At 46.2% G+C, this 17,976-nt stretch overlaps 1 protein-coding gene and 1 non-coding gene across 6 annotated transcripts in view; both read right to left on the bottom strand.

Annotated features, from left to right (window-relative positions):
• The window catches only part of Magi1 (membrane associated guanylate kinase, WW and PDZ domain containing 1), a 614,610-nt gene that overhangs the window by 513,246 nt on the left and 83,388 nt on the right, over positions 1 to 17,976 (bottom strand). The window lies entirely within an intron of this gene.
• Positions 5,140 to 5,212, bottom strand: Trnav-cac (transfer RNA valine (anticodon CAC)). Its single transcript has one exon. It is a non-coding gene; the product is annotated as a tRNA-Val (tRNA).

The raw sequence follows: 17,976 nt of genomic DNA, 5'->3' as shown, positions 1-17,976 counted from the left end.
AAAGTTTACAGCAGCTTTAGCCACAGGTGCTGAAATTCAACGGGAACCAAGACAGCCCTGCGTAAGTGAATGGATAAATGAACTACCATCTAGCTAGGGCCATAAAGAAATGTGACAAGCCTCCTGTCAGGCTTAGAGAGAAGATTGTTGGAACACACTTGTTTTTGTTGTTCATTCATCATATGGTACATGGCAAGGGATTTATTTTATTATTTGTTAACATTTTTTGTTTTGCAAATAAAAATTCTGTCATCAGTTAAAAAAAAAACAGAACTCAATGGACAACATCAACTATTTTAATGTTCGTCAATTTTAGTGTTCATTAAAAAAGAAAAGACGTGACAAGCCATGAAGTCACAGGGAACGAAGATGCACACTGCTAAGTGAAAGAAGCCTATCTGAAAAACGCACACCCTAAAGGGTTCTGGACATTTGATGCGACTCGGAAAAAGGACTGAAAATAAAGATGAGTGACAGAGTGGCAAGACAGGAGGAGGGACAGGCAGAGCAGAGGACTTTTAGGGCAGTGAAACTACTCCAGATGACATGTCAATATCCATTGGTCCAAGACCATAAAATAGCCAGGCGCCTGCCTGTAATCCAATAACCGGGAGGCCGAGGCAGGAGGATCACAAGTTCAAAGCCAGCCTCAGCAACTTAGTGAAGCCCTGAGCAACTCAGTGAGACTCTGTCAAAATACAAAAAAAAAAAGGGGTTGGGGATGTGGCTTACTGGTTACATGCCCCTGGGTTCGATCCCCAGTATAAAAGGGAGAAGAAGAAAAAAAATCATAAAATCTACAAGTGAACCCTAATGGAGATTAGAGTCTGTGACTATAACATTGTATCAATGGAAGTTCATGAATTGTCACAAATGTGCCCTTCTGATGGGGGATGCTAGTGGGGTAGGCTGTTCACGGGTTGGTGGCAGAGGGCAGATGGAAAAAATCTCTGTCCCTTATTCTCAATTTTACTGTGAATTGAAAACTGCTCTAACAAATGGAGCATTTTTTTTCTTAAGCTATTCAGAAAAACAAAAGGATGGTCGGAATTAATTTTAGGGTTAGAAAGAGACGGGGACATACAGAAGAAGGGTCAGAATCATTACCCATAAATTCCCATCATTAAGCATTTTATTAAATCCCCAGAAGGACATCTGTATTTGAGACAGGAACCAAAGCAATTATGTCAGGTTGATTTTCTGCACTCATTGCTTTTACTCATCTTGATTAAAAATCAGGTTGGCCACCATCCCCTGTGCACCACGCTCCTGAGGATTTGTAAGGGTGGCTAACTCCACGACATTCTTAAACCGATCATTTAGGGTAACAAATGAGTTGTCTTCATCCTTCTGCTTGGTGGCTAAGCACATCAGCTTAAAATGATTATCTGCTTAAAATTCAGAAAATTTAAAGTATTCTTCATTTCAAATTACTCCACCAGTAAATAAATGCAAGATTAGGAGAATGTCACTCAATTGTACAGAAAAGTGATTTTTTTTTTTTTTTTTTTTTTTGGTACCAGGGATGGAACCCAGGGGCACTTAACCACTGAGCTCCATCCCCAGCCCTTTTTATATTTTATTTAGAGACAGGGTCTCACTGAGTTGCTTAGGGCCTCACTAAATTGCTGAGGTTGGCTTTGAACTCATGATCCTCCTGCCTCAGCCTCCCAAGCTTCTGGGACTCCAGCATGCAGCCAGAGTGATCTTTCTTAAGGAAGGATAATAAACCTCATTTTCAAAAAACAGAAACAAAATAAAACAAAACTAGCTGAAAGGGAAGAGAACTGGGGTCCCACATTATCCAGGCTGAGGACAGTGGCTCAGGCACAGGGGCTCTGGCTGCATGCGAAACCAGCAACAGGCAAACAGTGATTTGCAAAGACTGTCAGTTTTCATGATCCCTGCTCAACAGAAGCTCATGGGCTTTTCCTTTGGACAAAAGTGAATTAATCTCGTTGAATTGGAGTCCGTTTCACCCTTCTCCCAGGAGATGAAATGCTGACTTCTGATTCTGAAATTACAAATGTCAGAGCAACTTGATTTTTCCATTTCTCAACCTCCAAAATGCTTACACCAGCAAAGGTGTCCCCAAGAGAACTTGGTATATTCTCATCCGTATAGCCTCTCTCCTCTCTCAAGTTAGAAACAAGCAATTGTCTCCCTTCGAGGCTTTGTTAACAACATACATTCCATATGGCGAGACTCATTCTTTCCTTCATCTGTTCTCACTCTCTTAGCCTCCTCCCTAATAACCAGCTGTTGCTTTGAACACTGGAACTCTGCATCGTAGCCAGATATCTCAGATCCTCAATCATCCTGCCCTCTTAACGTTTTCAATCTCATTCCCTTGGTCATCCATTTCAGACTCCTGGATACTCAGAAAAATAAAAATCTGCAGGGTGTGGTTGAGCACACCAGTCATCCCAACACCACGGGAGGCTGAGGCAGGAGGATCCCAAGCTCAAAGCCAGCCTCAGCTACTTTGTGAGATCCCTGAACAATTTGGCAAGATCTTGTCTCTAAAGAAAGTACAAAAAGGTCTGGGGATGTGGCTCAGTGGTCAAGCACCCCTGGGTTCAATCCCTGTAGTGAAATCAACAAATAAAAACAAAAATCTACGTGGTCACCTGGTCATCATTTACTAGGTGGGAGTGGTAACTGATATTGAACCCGAGGGTGTTCTACCACTGAGCTAAACCTCAGCCTTTGGTTTTTATTTTTTATTTTTATTTTGAGAAAGGGTCTCACTAAGTTGCTGAGGCTGGCCTCCAACTTATGAACTTCCAGCCTCAGCCTGTGCACCACAGGGTCAGGCTACCTGGTCCATGTTCTGATCCAATGTTTGAGATCACACCCAATTTCTTCTTGGAGTGATACAGATGGGGCTCAGAAAGCTCAGAATCAGAGAACAAACCACATTTCTGCACGGCCACACTCATTTTAAAGGGAGCTCCAATAACTCCCATGGTCCTGTCTGCATCCCTTAGAGCCAACCCAAGGAAACGGAACTTTGCCAGGCACAGTGGCACACATCTATAATCCCAGCAGCTCAGGGAGGCTGAGTCAGGAGGATGGTGAGTTCAAAGCCAGCCTCAGCAACTTAGCAAGATCCTGAGTAATTCAGAGAAACCCTGTCTCTAAATAAAATATAAAAAGGGCTGGCGGTGTGGATCAGTGGTTAAGTGCCTCTGGGTCCAATCTCCAGTACCAAAAAAAGAAAAAAAAAAAAAAAAACTAAAGAAAACTGAACTTCAATTAAAAAAATATTAGCCCTCCACCCACTGAAAGTGCTGGCCTCCACCTCCAACTGCTATATTTTATTCTTCCATCTAAACACCCCCCAATTTCTCGAAGCCCTTCGTAATACTCATTAAAGAGAGTGATACTCAAAAAACAACCTTCTTTTTTAATTTTAAGGGATCTGGAACAAAACCTATTGAATCTTCCAATTCTGCCAGTTGCACACAGACACCCCATGAATCTCCAACCTAGAGCGGTCTCTTTTGAAGGTGATCAGACACGTGCCAGGTGAAAACCTCATTTCTCTCCTCACAAATTCAACCACCTGAAAGCACTCTATATTCATAAGCTTGATTCTCTCCCGGGACCTAAGAAAATATATTTTTAAAACAAGGCAGCCTGATTAAATGGAGCCCATTTCGCCCATTCTCAGAAGAGGTTCTTAACAGCATTTATTCCATTTCACATTTCAGAAGAAAATGAAAATTAGCACGAAATCGAATTACCCCCCACGGATTTTAATTTATGTTGCATTTACATGTGGTAGGAACAAAATTGCAACAGGGCTGTAATTTGACCATCATCATCGACTCCACTTCCCAACGCAGTTCCGTTCAGATTATAACTGCTGAGAAAATGAAACGCACGATCTTGATTTTTATGATCATTTTAACCCACTGAGGCATTATCGGATACCGTCTTGTCGTGTTGGGAGAACACACACGGTGCTCCTGCTCAAGACAATGTGTCATCAGAAAAACGTGACCTAGGAAGACAATTTCCCAAACTCTGTCCATATTCTAGCATCAACTTCTCATTTTCTTAAAAACTTGCCGGCCACACTGGCATGAACCTCCAATCAGCTGAGGCTCTTCCCTTGAAGAATCTGTGAAAATGACCGATCCCTGGCTCGAGTCAATTAGGAAAAGTTTTTCAAAGCACCCAAGGAAATCAGAATCCATTTGGGAAACCAGAAAAAGGATATTTAGAATAATGTTTCGGTCTGGTTTAGGTACACAACAAGGGTACAGTATGGAAGGACATGGTTATATGATTTATCTGCATCCTCTCAGTGAATCCTCAAGGACTCCTAAGATCCAGGTACTCTTGTTGGACTCCTTTTACAGAATCTGAGACTCTGGGTGATGAAATGATATGCACATTCACATAAAGAGCTAACGCAGTGACACACACCTGCAATCCCAGCAACTCGGGAGGCTGAGGCAGGAGGATCACATGTTTGAGGCCAGCCTGGGCCACTTAGCAAGACCCTGTCTCAAAGTTAAAAAAATAAAAGTAAAAAGGTCTGAGAATGTGGCTCAGTGGTTAAGCACCCCTGGGTCCAATCTCTAGTACCTCTCCTCCCTAAAAAATTGACACAAATTGCAGCGGAACCTAGACTCAACTCACAGGTTAGCAGGCAATGAAAGAGATGAACCCTGAGGAGCTGGGTTGAATAGTGTCCCTCTAAAAAACTCATGTGCATGAGGAATATCAGTTAATCTCGCTCAGAAATAGGATGTTTGCAGATATAATTAGTTAAGAGGAGGTCGTGTGGATTAGAGGCCTTAAGCCCAATGTGACTGATGTACTTTTACTTTATTTTTACACTGTGATAGGGATCAAATCCAGGTTCTTGCATATGCTACGCAAGCACTCTACCTCTGAGCTATTCCCAGCCCTGATATGCTTTTATGTAAAGGAGACCACACACACACACACACACACACACACACACACACGCGGAGGGGGGGAGATCATCATATAAATATGGAGGCAGAAAATGCCATTATAAAGTATGTTAGCTTGTAGTCACTATAACAAATGCCTGAGAAAATCAACTTACTAATAAAAAAGGTTTACTGTGACTCACAGGTTTTTTGTTTGTTTTTTACTTGGGGGTGCTGGGGATTGAACCCAGGGCCTTCTGCAGGTGAGGCAAGCGCTCTACCAACTGAGCTATGTCCCCAGCCCCTGGCTCACAGTTTTGGAGATTGGTCTCTGATGACCTCCAAGGAGGCCCCATCTCTTAAAAGCTCCACCACCTCGCCAAAGCATCTCCTGGGAGGGACCCAAAACACTAACATGTGGACCTACAGGGGGCCATCCAACCTCCAAAGCACAGCTGGCTTCAGTGTCACAGGCCTGTCATCCCAGGGGCTCAGGAGGCTGAGGCAGGAGGATCGCCAGTTCAAAGCCAGCCTCAGCAACTTAGCGAGGCCCTAAGCAACTCAGGGAGACCCTGTCTCCAAATAAAATACAAAACAGGGCTGGGGAGGGGGCTCCCTGGTGGAGTGCCCCAGTGCTGAGGAAAACCGGCAGCCCCTGGAACCCAGGGAAAGGGAGCTATCTCTCCCAGCTCCTTCAGAGGGAGCCGGAGCCTTTTAGAGTCCTAATTCTCAGAACTATGCCAAGGCAGACGCTTCCCCAAAGGGAATCTGTGAACAGGAAGGACCCACAGCAACAGCGACCCACCAGTCAGAAGGGGGCCAGTCCAGGAGGCTGGTGCCCGCCCAGCCCCTGCAGGGGTGTCTGCGGTGAGCTGTGCTGGCCGTCCAGGGGCAGGGAAGCAGCACTGCTCCTGACCAGAGCGACACCTGGCCCCGCCAAGCGCAGGAGAGCACCACAGAACCCTGCAAACTGGTTCCTCTCTAAGGGCTCCCCAGGGCTCAGATACAGTCTGATGATTCCATCCCAGCCCGCAAGTTCCACTCCAAGATCCCAGGGTCCTGTGCCCAGGCAAGAAATTTACACTGTTCTGTGTAAGACCTGTCCTCATTCTACCCACTCCACATCCACCCATGCAAATGTTTGTTTTGTTTTATTGCCAGGGATTGAACCCAGGGGTGCTTAACCACTGAGCCCCGTTCCCAGCCCTTTTTAATATTTTATTTAGAGACAGGGTCTCACTGAGTTGCTTACGGCCTCTCTAAATTGCTGAGACTGGCCTTGAACTCACAGTCCTCCTGCCTCAGCCTCCCGAGTCGCTGGGCCACTGCACCAGGCCCACGCACACCAATGTTAAGCCTTCCTTCAATAAACTTCCTAAAGAACCTTCTAGGTAACTGACATTTTGTTTGACCTCCTAGATACAATGGTAAACCTGCCAAATATACAACCATCCATTAGGACCTGTATCCTCTAGAAAGAAGAAGAGACATCCAGTAAGTAATTTTAAAGGAGATAAGCATATCAAGGAAACATAAAGTGCTACAGGAGACAGAAAATGAGGCTGGTCAGTCATATACAGCTGTCCAGGCTGTGCACTGCATAAGCACACCTAGCCAAGGGACATGTTGGGGCAGCTAAAAAACAACCCTCTTTGTATGTACAGCTTGACCAAAAGAGCACTCTATTCTCATTACCAGACAGAACCAGTTCCATTAGCAGCAGCTGTAAAATTGTGGGGAACAGACGCCTGATCTAGCAGACAGCATCAATGAATCTGGATTTTATATTAAGAGTAATGGGAAATAATTGAAGAGTTTTTTCAAAGTATTAGACTCAGCTGTCTAGAGGAGCAAAAACAGTAATTTGCCCAATCTTAGTTCATCACTTATCCCGAAATAATGCAAGGAAATGTGTAAATAATTGAAACTAAGATCATCTGTAAAAAATGCCACTTTTCCTTTTTTACCAACGCACACGCATATAAAACCTTGATGGAAAAGGTAGTTTTTTTCCATCCTCCTTTTAACTTTTTAGGATTTAAATGTCTGATTAATTGGGTACTCCTTCACTGGAGCCAAGTAGGATTCCAGGCCCCACTCAAGCCTGTGTTCCCTGTGCATAGATCAAGTTCTCCCTGTTGGGAGAAGCTCCCAAAGTGCCCGAATTTAAAAGGGTCAGTGTGCACAGATCCTCATCCAGCAGACTGCAAAACTGGAAAACCAAACCTGTTACTTTGAGAGTCTCAGCTGGGCCCAGTGGTGCACACCTGTAATCCCAGCAGCTCGGGAGGCTGACGCAGGAGGATCGCGAGTTCAAAGCCAGCCTCAGCAACTTAGTGAGACCCTAAGCAACTCAGTGAGACCCTGTCTCTAAATCAAATATTTGTTAAAAGGGCTGGGATGTGGCTCAGTGGTTAAGTGCCCCTGGATTCAATGATCCCTTGTACCAAAGGGGGAATAAAAACAATATGAGTCTCACATCAAGACTTTCTATCACCAAATCAGGGAGGCGTATCATTCGGAGATAAATTGATGAAACACAGGGATTCTGAGATGGGCTATCATTTCCTGGGCAGAAACTAAGATGCTCAGCAGCATGAGGTCAGAGTGAGGCCATCCTACATCCAAAGTCATCCCTGTGTCACATTGTGTCACACTGTGTGCTTACAGCATTAAAGCGGGTTTCCCAGAGCCATTTGGTAGGGCACTAATTGCACAGAATGTCTCCTGAAACCTGTCTCTGGTCAGCTAAGTTTAGGAGACCCTACTTCTGCATGGCTCCTCTCTGCTTCCTTATCAACCAAATAGGAATGAACAGCTCTTCCTACCCTGAGAGGCTGTTGCAGGGATTTTTGATGTAATACATGCAAAGTGCTCAAAACAATGCCCAGCACATAGTAAGTGCTAAATAAACCTTTCTGGGAGTTTTGTTTGTTTGTTTGTTTTGGTACCGGGGATTGAACTCAGGGGCACTCAACCCCTGAGCCACATCCCCAGCCCTATTTTGTATTTTATTTAGAGACAGGGTCTCACTGAGTTGCTTAGGGCCTTGATAAGGTGCTGAGGCTGGCTTTGAACTCGTGATCCTCCTGCCTCAGCCTCCTGAGCTGCTGGGATGACAGGATGCACCATCATACCCAGCCTTTTTTTTTTTTTCATAACATTTTTTTAAAAATATTTTTTAGTTGTCAGTGGACCTTTATCTTTCTTTATTTGTGCTAAGAGTTGAACCCAGAGCCTCACACACACTAGGCATGTGCTCTACCACTGAGCCCCAGCCACAGCCCCTGCTTTTATTTACATTTTAGGAGCATCTTGAATTCTTTTGTCCACAGCCCTCTGAGAAGTCATGCACACCTGGAAGTCTGGCTTGCGCATCCCAGGCTCACCCACATGGGGCTGATCCTAGGGTCCTCTTATCCCCCCAGAAAACACTTGCCATCTCTGCAGGGCCCAAGTCCTACCGAGCTGACCTCCTCTAGGCTATTCCAAGCCCGTGTCTGTCCGCCTGGCTTCCTTCCTCGGCTCCTCCAGCACCAGGGGAGATTTTATTTATCACTTAGACCATTAGATGGCAGAAGAAGAGAAACCAGCTCCAGGACTAAAGGCACCTTTCTATTTCCAGCTCCTCTTCGTCTGCAGGGTCCCTTAAAAAACTGGCTGAAGGGTCAGGTGGAAAGGACAATGAAGGGCACCTTGCCCAGACCTGGTGTCAAAAGCCCACTTTGACCCAACGGGGACTAGAAAACACCCCAAGGCCAAGGACAACCACTCCCGGTGCAGAACTGGGAGAGAAACAATGGAAACTGTGCTCTGCACTAACACAAAACAACACCAACTCTTCCTCTCTCTATTTCCATCCCCTAGAAAACTAAGCAAGAGTTGCTCTAACAGTGACAACCCCTGGCAGGACACTTGGCTAGCGTGTGAGTAGGCCTGGGTTCGATTCTCAGCGCTGCAGAAGGAAACATCTGTCACGTGCATGAAGAATCCTGTCCACCACAGAATAGAGAACTGGCATGCAAATAGCCACAGGGTCCTAGCCTTCATGTGTGAACTCATTCCATCCTCACCACTACCCTCTGAGATACATGACAGCATCCCCAGATTGGAGGTACCAAGCAGTCAACAGCTTTACCAAGACCACACAATTAAATTCATTACAATTCACTAAAAGGCAGGAGTGGACTCAAACCAAGAGAATGTGGCTCTCCAGCCCCAGGTTTTGGAAAAAACTGCTTCACAGAGCATGAGCATTAAGAATTGGGAATGACCAGGTGCTGTGGCACACACCCGTCATCCCCATGGCTCAGGAGGCTGAGGCAGGAGGATCTCCAGTTCAAAGCCAGCCTCAGCAAAAGCGAGGCCCTAAGCAACTCAGGGAGACCCTGTCTCTAAACAAAATACAAAATAGGGCTGGGGAGGGGGCTCAGTGGTTAAGGGCCCTTGAGTTCAATCCCTGGTACCAGAGAGGGGGGGGGGAACTAGGGACACCACAAATGCAGACTTACCTGCCCATACATCAAGCAGCCCCTGAAGTTTTTTACATAATGAGAAACCACAGAGATAAATGTAAAGTGCCACTTCAGGCTCAATCTGTCACAGGGGAATGTTGCCATGGGGGGCGGGGCCTGGCTGGGCTGGGAGGCGTCCTGTGGGAAGGGATTGTGGTGCAGGCTGACCACAAAATCAAGACCGGCCAGGAGTGTGACAGGGTGGAGGAGCGGGAAGGGACCTTTGAGCGCAGCGGGACCCACCCAAGGGAGGGCAGGAGGGAGGGCCTGTCTGCATCCAGCCAGCAGAACCACACCTGGAGCTCAGGAGGCACAACTCCGTCAGCCAGCTCGCCCCCTCCAGAGGAGACAGTCAGGAGTGCGGAGCCTCTGAAAAGTGTCTTACAGGAAAACAGTCACTCTACTGCAGACCTCAGAGCCCCCCATCTTCCGGCCCCTCTGCTCTTTTTTTGGCAGAGGGGGACTGAACTTAGGGACACTCCACCCCTGAGCCCCATCCTGAGCCCTATTTTGTACTATATTTAGAGACAGGGTCTCACTGAGGTGCTTAGGGCCTCACCATTGCTGAGGCTGGCTTTGAACTGGAGATCCTCCTGCCTCAGCCTCCCGAGCTGCTGGGATGACAGGTGTGCGCCCACCACACCTGGCCATTCTGCTTGCTTTCATTGCCTTTTTACCTTGCATTATGTCACAAGATTTCTCTGACGTCAATTACGGTCCATCTTTGTCCAAGAGGACATGGAAATTTTTTCCCCTCTTTTCTTTTTCTTTAAGTGCTGAGGCTCCAACCCAGGGACTCCCACGTGCTAGGCTAGTGCTGAACGCTGAGCTGCACCCCAGCCCACAAGGGGTTCTACTTTGTGTTTTGATTTTGCGCTTGTTCTCCACAGTGTGTGGCTCCTGGATGGACCCTCATGCGTGAAACACTAACTGACACACTGAGAGAGGCTCAGCGAGACCCGAAGAATTAATGGATTCTTTTGAAAGAATTATGGATGCTCACGACTAGAAAAGAGAATGCTTAGGAGGAATGAAATCAACTTATTAAACATTTATCATTATTTATATTTTATACTGACTACAAGTACAGACTCTGGAATCAGGAAGAAGGGCCATTTATTTTTTACTTTTTTCTTTTTTTCTTATTTATTTATTTATTTAGTTATTTAGTTATTTATTTATTTATTTAGTTTTGGTGCCAGGGATTGAACCCAGGGGCACTCGACCACTGAGCCCCATCCCCAGCCCTATTTTGTATTTTATTTAGAGACAGGGTCTCCCTGAGTTGCTTAGTACTTTGCTTTTGTTGAGGCTGGCTTTGAACTCGAGATCCTCCTGCCTCAGCCTCCCCAGCCACTGGGATTACAGGGGTGCACCACTGCACCAAGCTTATTCTTTTTAGATAGATATGACAATGGAGTGAATTTGGACATATTATACATACCTGGAGTCTAGCTCCCCTTTCTTGTGGTTGGACATGATGTGGAGTGTCCCTGGTCGTGTGTTCATATATAAACATGGGAAAGTTCTGTCCCATTCACTCCACTGTCTTTCCTGTTCCCATCCCCCTCCCTTCCCTTCATGCCCCTTTGTCTCATCCAATGAACTCCTATTCTTCCCTCCCCCACCCCCAGAATGGCCATTTGTAAGCAATCAATTACACTTTTGAGTATTTTGGATACCTTCAGTTTTCTCAGTGACACCCAAAGAGACTAAGAACTCAAGCACTTGGGAACAGAAATGAAACACTAAAACAGGAAGAGGAAATGGCACCTATTTCTGTGCTCCTGTGGCGATGAAGGAAGGTAATGTGTGTAAAAGAACTTTCTCAATCTCTGACCAAGAGGAAGGTCCCAGTGGTCACAGATCGGCCGTGATAGTTTATGGCGAACGGAACTCACGATGGCAGAAGGTGGCGCACACGACCCCAGAGAGCCAGCTGTGTGCAGCTCTGCTTGGCTGTGTTCAGGGACTTTCCACTGGTCACTTGACATTGGCCACAGTAGCGACATTTAAACAATAGAACTGGCCAAGGCTACAAGTGGTGCTCTCCACCCAGAGCTGGATGTTAACTAGTAACCAGAACAGCACTGGCTACACTTGGGGACAGACTTCAAGGTGACCACACAAGAATGAACTCACGGGCATTTCTTTCTTTCTTTCTTTCTTTCTTTCTTTCTTTTTTTTTTTTTTTTTTTTTGTTACCAGGGCACTTGGCCACTGAGCCCCATCCCCAGCCCTATTTTGTATTTTATTTAGAGACAGGGTCTCACTGAGTTGCTTAGGGCCTCGCTTTTGCTGAGGCTGGCTTTGAACTGGCGATCCTCCTGCCTCAGCCTCCTGAGCTGCTGGGATGACAGGCAGGCGCCACCTCATTGGGTCTCACAGGCATTCCTGCCTGAACCAGCAGCACTGTTCGAGTCGAAGCTGGATGGCATCATCTGTCAGGCGTGCCCTGCTCTCTCAGTGGACTCAACCGCTCTACATCTCTGCCTTCCAACGCTGGCCCAGCGGCAAACACCCAGATCTGTTCTTGTATTCAGCTGCTTCCTCCCACCTAAAAGATTCTAATTCCTACCATACCTGTCCACCTGCATGAGGTCTAATTTCCATGGTTCTAACCACTAACGAAAATGGTTAATGTCTTTTTTTTTTAAATATGAAAGTTGTATCTTCTCTTTTCAAAACCAACCTTTTCAAATAAAAAAGAAAAGAAACACACACACATGCACAATGAAAGCTGTTATGTAAGAAAAACCACACCTTGTAACGTGCCTATTATTCCAGACACAAAGCAAAACCAAGAAATCTCTTCTCTTCTGGAGAAGAACCCTGAGAATGGATGAAGCAGTTTTAATTGGAGATGCAATTAGCAGGAGCTTTCTGAAATACAAAGATAAGGTGTGGGGTGGACCTCAGAGAGACCTTGGATGCCTTTGTGTCAATGAAAGAGGCCCAGGGACAATGAACCTGTTCAGACCACCCCCACACCCCCAACCTGTCCTTACCTTTTCATTCATCTTTGTTCTTCAACTTAACTCTAAATTCACTTCATAGAGAAGCTTTTCTCAAAGCAAGGAAAACACAGCCATTGTACAGGCAGAGAGCAATGAGGAAGAAAACGAAAAGGTTTTCATAAGGCAGGCATGGTGGTGCACACCTGTAATCCCACGGACTCAGGAGGCTGAGGCAGGAGAATGGCAGGGTTGAGGCCAGCCTCAGCAACTTCGTGAGACCCTGTCTCAAAATAAAAAAATAAAAAGGGCTTGGAGGTGTGGCTCAATGATAAAGCACCCCTGGGTTTAATACCCCATACCAAAAAAGAAAATAAAGGGAAGGGGGTTTCATCTGAGATCCAATGCAATCCACCGAATATATTATATTATTCTACTTCATGTAATTTGAGGCCCTGATGCTGCAAGATCCATACAAGTTTAAAACCACAAACAAGCTACCACCAACCTGCTCAAACCAAAGCCCACAGGAACAATCCAGCCAGGGTGATAATTCAGGACAAGAGTATGAGGGGTACCTCAGAGCTGCAGAATGGAACATGGGGTGGATCAGAAATTCTGGCTCCATAGCCAGGCAAAGTGATGCACATCTGTAACACCAGAAGCTCAGGAGGCTGAGGCAGGAGGATCACAAGTTCAAAGCCAGCCTCAGGGACTTAGTGAGGCCCTCATCAACTCAGCAAGACCCTGTCTCAAAATATAAAATAAAAAGGGCTGGGGATGGGGCTCAGTGGTTAAGTGCCCTGAGTTCAATCCCTGGTATCAAACTAAAATAAAATAAAATACTGCCTTCTTTCCTGGAATACCATCACTTTTTAAAATACAAGCTGAGAACCCCTTATCTGGAACACGTGGGTCTAGAAGCACTTCAAACACAAGAGCAGATATCTCAGGCAGGGCCCCAGTCCAAACATGAGATGCATTTACATTTTATATACACATGGCTTGAAGACAATTTCATATAACATATTTAATCATTTTGTATATAAAAAACAAAACTTTCATGGTATGGAATTTTCCAGATGCAGCATCTGAAACTGACAAGTTTCCGACTAGGGAGCATTTTGACTTGGGGGCAGGGTACCAGGGATTGAACTCAGGGCTCTCAACCACTGAGGCCCATCCTCAGTCCTACTTTGTATTTTATTTAGAGACAGAGACTCAGTGAGTTGCTTAGCGCCTTGCTTTTGCTGAGGCTTGTTTTCAACTCTCCATCCTCCTGCCTCAGCCTCCTAAGCCTCTGGGATTACAGATGTGCACCACCATGCCTAACAGCATTTTGAGTTTTGTTGTTGTTGTTGTTGTTTGTGGTATTGGGGTTTGAACCCAGGGCCTTGTGCGTGCAAGACATGCACTCTACCAACGGAGCTATAGCCCCAGCCCCATCATTTTGAATGTTTGAACTAAGAATGCTCACCCTGTACTTCACTAAAACATGAAGTCGCCAGATAACACCAGAAAATAAACCACAGAGATGAAGAGATGAGGATCTAAGCACTTTCGAACAGAAAGTAACCTTACTAAAGTTTCTTTTTGTGGACAGGAATGGTGACAAACATGTCACTCTTCTCTTTCTTAGTGAACAAAGCCTCAAACTGGCCCTCTTCTGATCTGACGTGTGCTCGTTTTCTCTTCCGTTTGGTTAAAGGCATGCTCAGAAGGCCTTGCTGGGGATGTGGATTACACGAGACTCAAACGACTGCATCACATCATCTGAGAAGGGAAATGTCTCAGGCATCTTGACCCTAAATGGCATGTGGCAGATAAAAACATCAGAAGTGCCCCAACTCCCAAGACAGGACTTGAGTTTCCAGGGACCAGAAGTAGGATATTTTTCACACCCTGTGACACCTGGATCTGGAGCATGCCCCATCAGGCTCTTGTGTTTGTTGAAGACTTAGCCCCCACCTGTTGGTGCTTTGGGGAGGAAGTGTGTCACTGGGGTGTGCTGCCCTTCCTCTCTCTCTCTCTCTCTGCCACTAACCATCAGGCTGAGCAGCTTGGCTCCACATGAACTCCACCATGATGGCCCAAGGCAACCCTGGGCTGAGACCAGGAGACTGTGAGCCAAAATAGAACCTTCTTCCTTTGAAAGGGTTTATCTCAGGCATTTTGTCACAGCAACAGAAAACTGACTACCCCATACTCCATTCCCAAGTACATATTTACTAGTGCTTATCTTGTCTAGCTAGGAACACTGATTTTCAGTACAAATCTCATGAAAGTACTCTTATCAATAGTCTTTCATTCTGGATTTTAAGGTATTTAGCAAATTCTCACCCCCCAATACTAAAATTTTTGGTGATAACAAATATAATACACAATCAAAAGAGAAATGAGGGAAGAGAGGAAAATTAGGCTGAGAATTTCATCATCTCTTGTTGCTTCATGGAACAAGAGGTTGAGAATTTGCTGCCTGATAAAGATTAGATAACACATCATTTCCCTAAAACGGAGTTTCCTAAAACTCTCTCCTATTGTGGCAGATATTTCTGAGGTGTCACTCTGACCCACAGATTCCTTCTTTGGAAAGGTAGCTCCGCCCTTCAGCAGTCCTACCATCCTGGACATACATTCATAACAACTACAGATTTCAAAATATGCTCCTGACAGGTGCTCCTGGCAGGCCTTGAGTCCCGCCCCTGGCAAGAGCTGATTGGCTGTTAGGAATGGATATCTGATAAGCTGTACCAATCAAATGCTGTCTTTTGAGGAAATCAGAACACAGCACCTCTATGTAGAAAAGCTATCATAGAGTAAATCAGGAAGCTAGGGGGCTCCTCTGGGATTTAAAGCCTACCTCATAGGTGGAAAATCAGAGGCCATCTGGAAAGAAAGACATTCAGATGAATAGAGGCCTGGCGACTTCTTATTCAATTCTGGCCCCTTCCTGAGATCCCACTGCATTCTTTTTTATTTTATTTTATTTTATTTTAGGAGGTACCATCAATTGAACCCAGGGACCCAGGGGCACTTAACTACTAAACTACATCTCCAGCTCCTTTTTATTTTATTTTATTTGGATAAAGTCTCACTAAGTCGCTTAGGGCCTCCCTAAGTTGCTGAGGTCATCCTCCAACTTGTGATCCTCCTGCCTCGGCCTCCCAAGCTGCAGGGATTCTAGGTGTGAAGCTAAAGTCTGAAGGCAACAGAACAGCTAGCTAGAAAAAAGGACAGTAAAGAATATTCCTGGTGGAGAGAAACGTGTGTTTGGGGGCCCAACGCTGGAAAGCAAGGCGTTTAAGGAACTGAAAGAAGCTTAAGTGATTAGAATATGAGATCCAAGGGGGCGCGTGGAAAGGAACAGTTGGGGAGATGAAGTCTCTGTAATAAGCCCCACCAAAAAGAGGTGGAGTCTTTCCTCTCCTTTGAAATCGGGGTGGCCCGAGACGGCCTCTAAGCCCTGGAAGGGGGTGAAGAGGACGCTGTGAGCTCCGTAGCTCGGGCCTCTTGACTCTTTGGCTGGTTTGGTTGCTCTGGTCTGGTCTGAACTGGTTTTGGAAAGCCAAGGTCTAGCTCTGTTGCCCAGGCTGACCCCCCCAACTCCTGGGCTCCAGTGATGGGATCCTCCTGCCTCGGCCTCCTGGGTAGCTGGGACTACAGGTATGCACCCCCAGCCCAGCTCACCTTCACTCCTGTGGAATGGTCCCCTGGAACCACCAAGCAAGGAAGACAGTCCAGCCCGCAGGAAGGAAAGCAAGCCCACGGGAGAGAACCAACATGCTCCGGAGGACAGCAGGCACCCAAGGCCAGACACCTAGCAAGGCCACCTTGGGACTCGTAGCTCAGCCCTTATCCAAATGAACTGAGCAGATGAGGAAACCCAGGGGAAACCAGCCCAAGACCTGTCAGCCACCCAACCCAGAAAGTCAGGAGAAATAATGCTTTTCTGGGGGGAGGGGGGAGTGAGGATTGAACCCAGGGTAGCTTCACCACGGAGTCACATCCCTGCCCCTTTTGTATAGATTTTATTAAGAGACAGGGTCTCTTTGTCTTTGAACTCGTGACCCTCCTGCTTCAGCCTCCGGAGCTGCTATGCACCGTGGTACCCAGCACGTCTTTGTTTTTTGAGAGCCACTGAGCTTTGTGGGTTTTGCTAGACAGCAAACTGAAAGAGGTCAGATCAAGTAGGACCAGGTTGGGGACTGTGCCTTCATCCTGAAATCAGTGGAGAGCCAGAGAAGTGTTTGAAAAACACAGTGACATAATCCATCAGTACACACACAGTGCCCAGGCCAGCAAACTCTCGGAGGCACTAGAAATACGAACTTGGCGGTGGGAGGCAGGAGATGGATTGCCAAGTACAAAGAAAACAACAGCAGAATCATAATTCCTTAAATGTTGCTCTAGCTTGCTGAGATCCTTAGCAGGTGAACCTCGAATCAGTTCTTACACAGCTACACGTAAGCATGCTTCATGTGGAAGGTGGGCACAGGCTGACCTAAGTGTTTTGTCGTGGAAGTACTCAGGACCTTGCCTGTCAGTAAATAGCAAAGATGACCTAGGCGCAGCGGTCATCTTTAATCTCACCTGTAATCCCAGCCACTCAGGCAGCTGAGGCAGGAGGATCGCTATAAAAAATAAAAAGGGCTTTGGGTGTGGCTCAGCCACTTAGCAAGGTAGAGTGCTTCTGGGTTGAAGCCCCAGTACTACCAAAAAAATATTTTTTTAAGTAAATAAACCAATATCAAAGATGAGAGCAGAAAGAGGCTCAAACAGAAAAACTCCAGCCAAATTTGAGTCAAATTGATATATATATGTAAATATGTATGAGATATATATATAATATTTATTTATCTCTACTTAATTACACACACACACACACATAGTTTTTTCTATGGACAGTATCACTCTTTCGGATAATAGGCAAAACCCTACAGCTTCCCAAAAGCCAGGCACACACCAGTATGACTCTGGCAGAGAGGGACTCTCACGGGGACAGTCACCTAGCAGAGGAGGTAGAGGCCTGTATTCTGGAATCCGAATCCAACCAGTTATCCCCATTCCAGATTTCAAAGGCTGGCCAGCGCCTTGACGCTGGTACAACGTCTGCACACTCAGGGGCCCTTCCTGGGCCCTGGTCCCTGCCCTTTGGTCTTAGATTCCTGAGCCCTGTTTTGAGCGGGGATGCTCAGTGTTGGGCTAAGGAAATCCTCTGGCTTCCCAGAAGGCTGGCCAGGAAATAGTTTAGAAGGCAGCTCTTTCCTGGTGGTGGCCGGCCTCCCCGCAGGGAGAGAAGGAGCCAGGGCTGGGGCTGTCTGCGGCAGATGGGGAGACGGACCGCAGGCCACAGGGGGCCCCTGCAGAGGGAGGCCCTGGACTGTGGGTTTCTGTGCTGGATAAGCACACCACAGCCCAGGGCCTCACCTGCCAAACAGAATCTTTTAAACCACATTCTAATTGAATTTTTATGTGCAATTTAATTAACTTCTGACAAATAGTAGAGCCACTGCACAGTGATAGATGATACGAAGAAAGGAGATGAGATAATGAAATTATATCAAAATTCGGTAAGATTTTACCTAAGGGACATGG

Source organism: Urocitellus parryii, chromosome 3 (genome assembly GCF_045843805.1).
Source record: "Urocitellus parryii isolate mUroPar1 chromosome 3, mUroPar1.hap1, whole genome shotgun sequence".
Classification (NCBI taxonomy): domain Eukaryota; kingdom Metazoa; phylum Chordata; class Mammalia; order Rodentia; family Sciuridae; genus Urocitellus; species Urocitellus parryii.
Note: the sequence above shows the minus strand (reverse complement) of the source record. Positions and strands in the feature narration are given on the sequence as shown.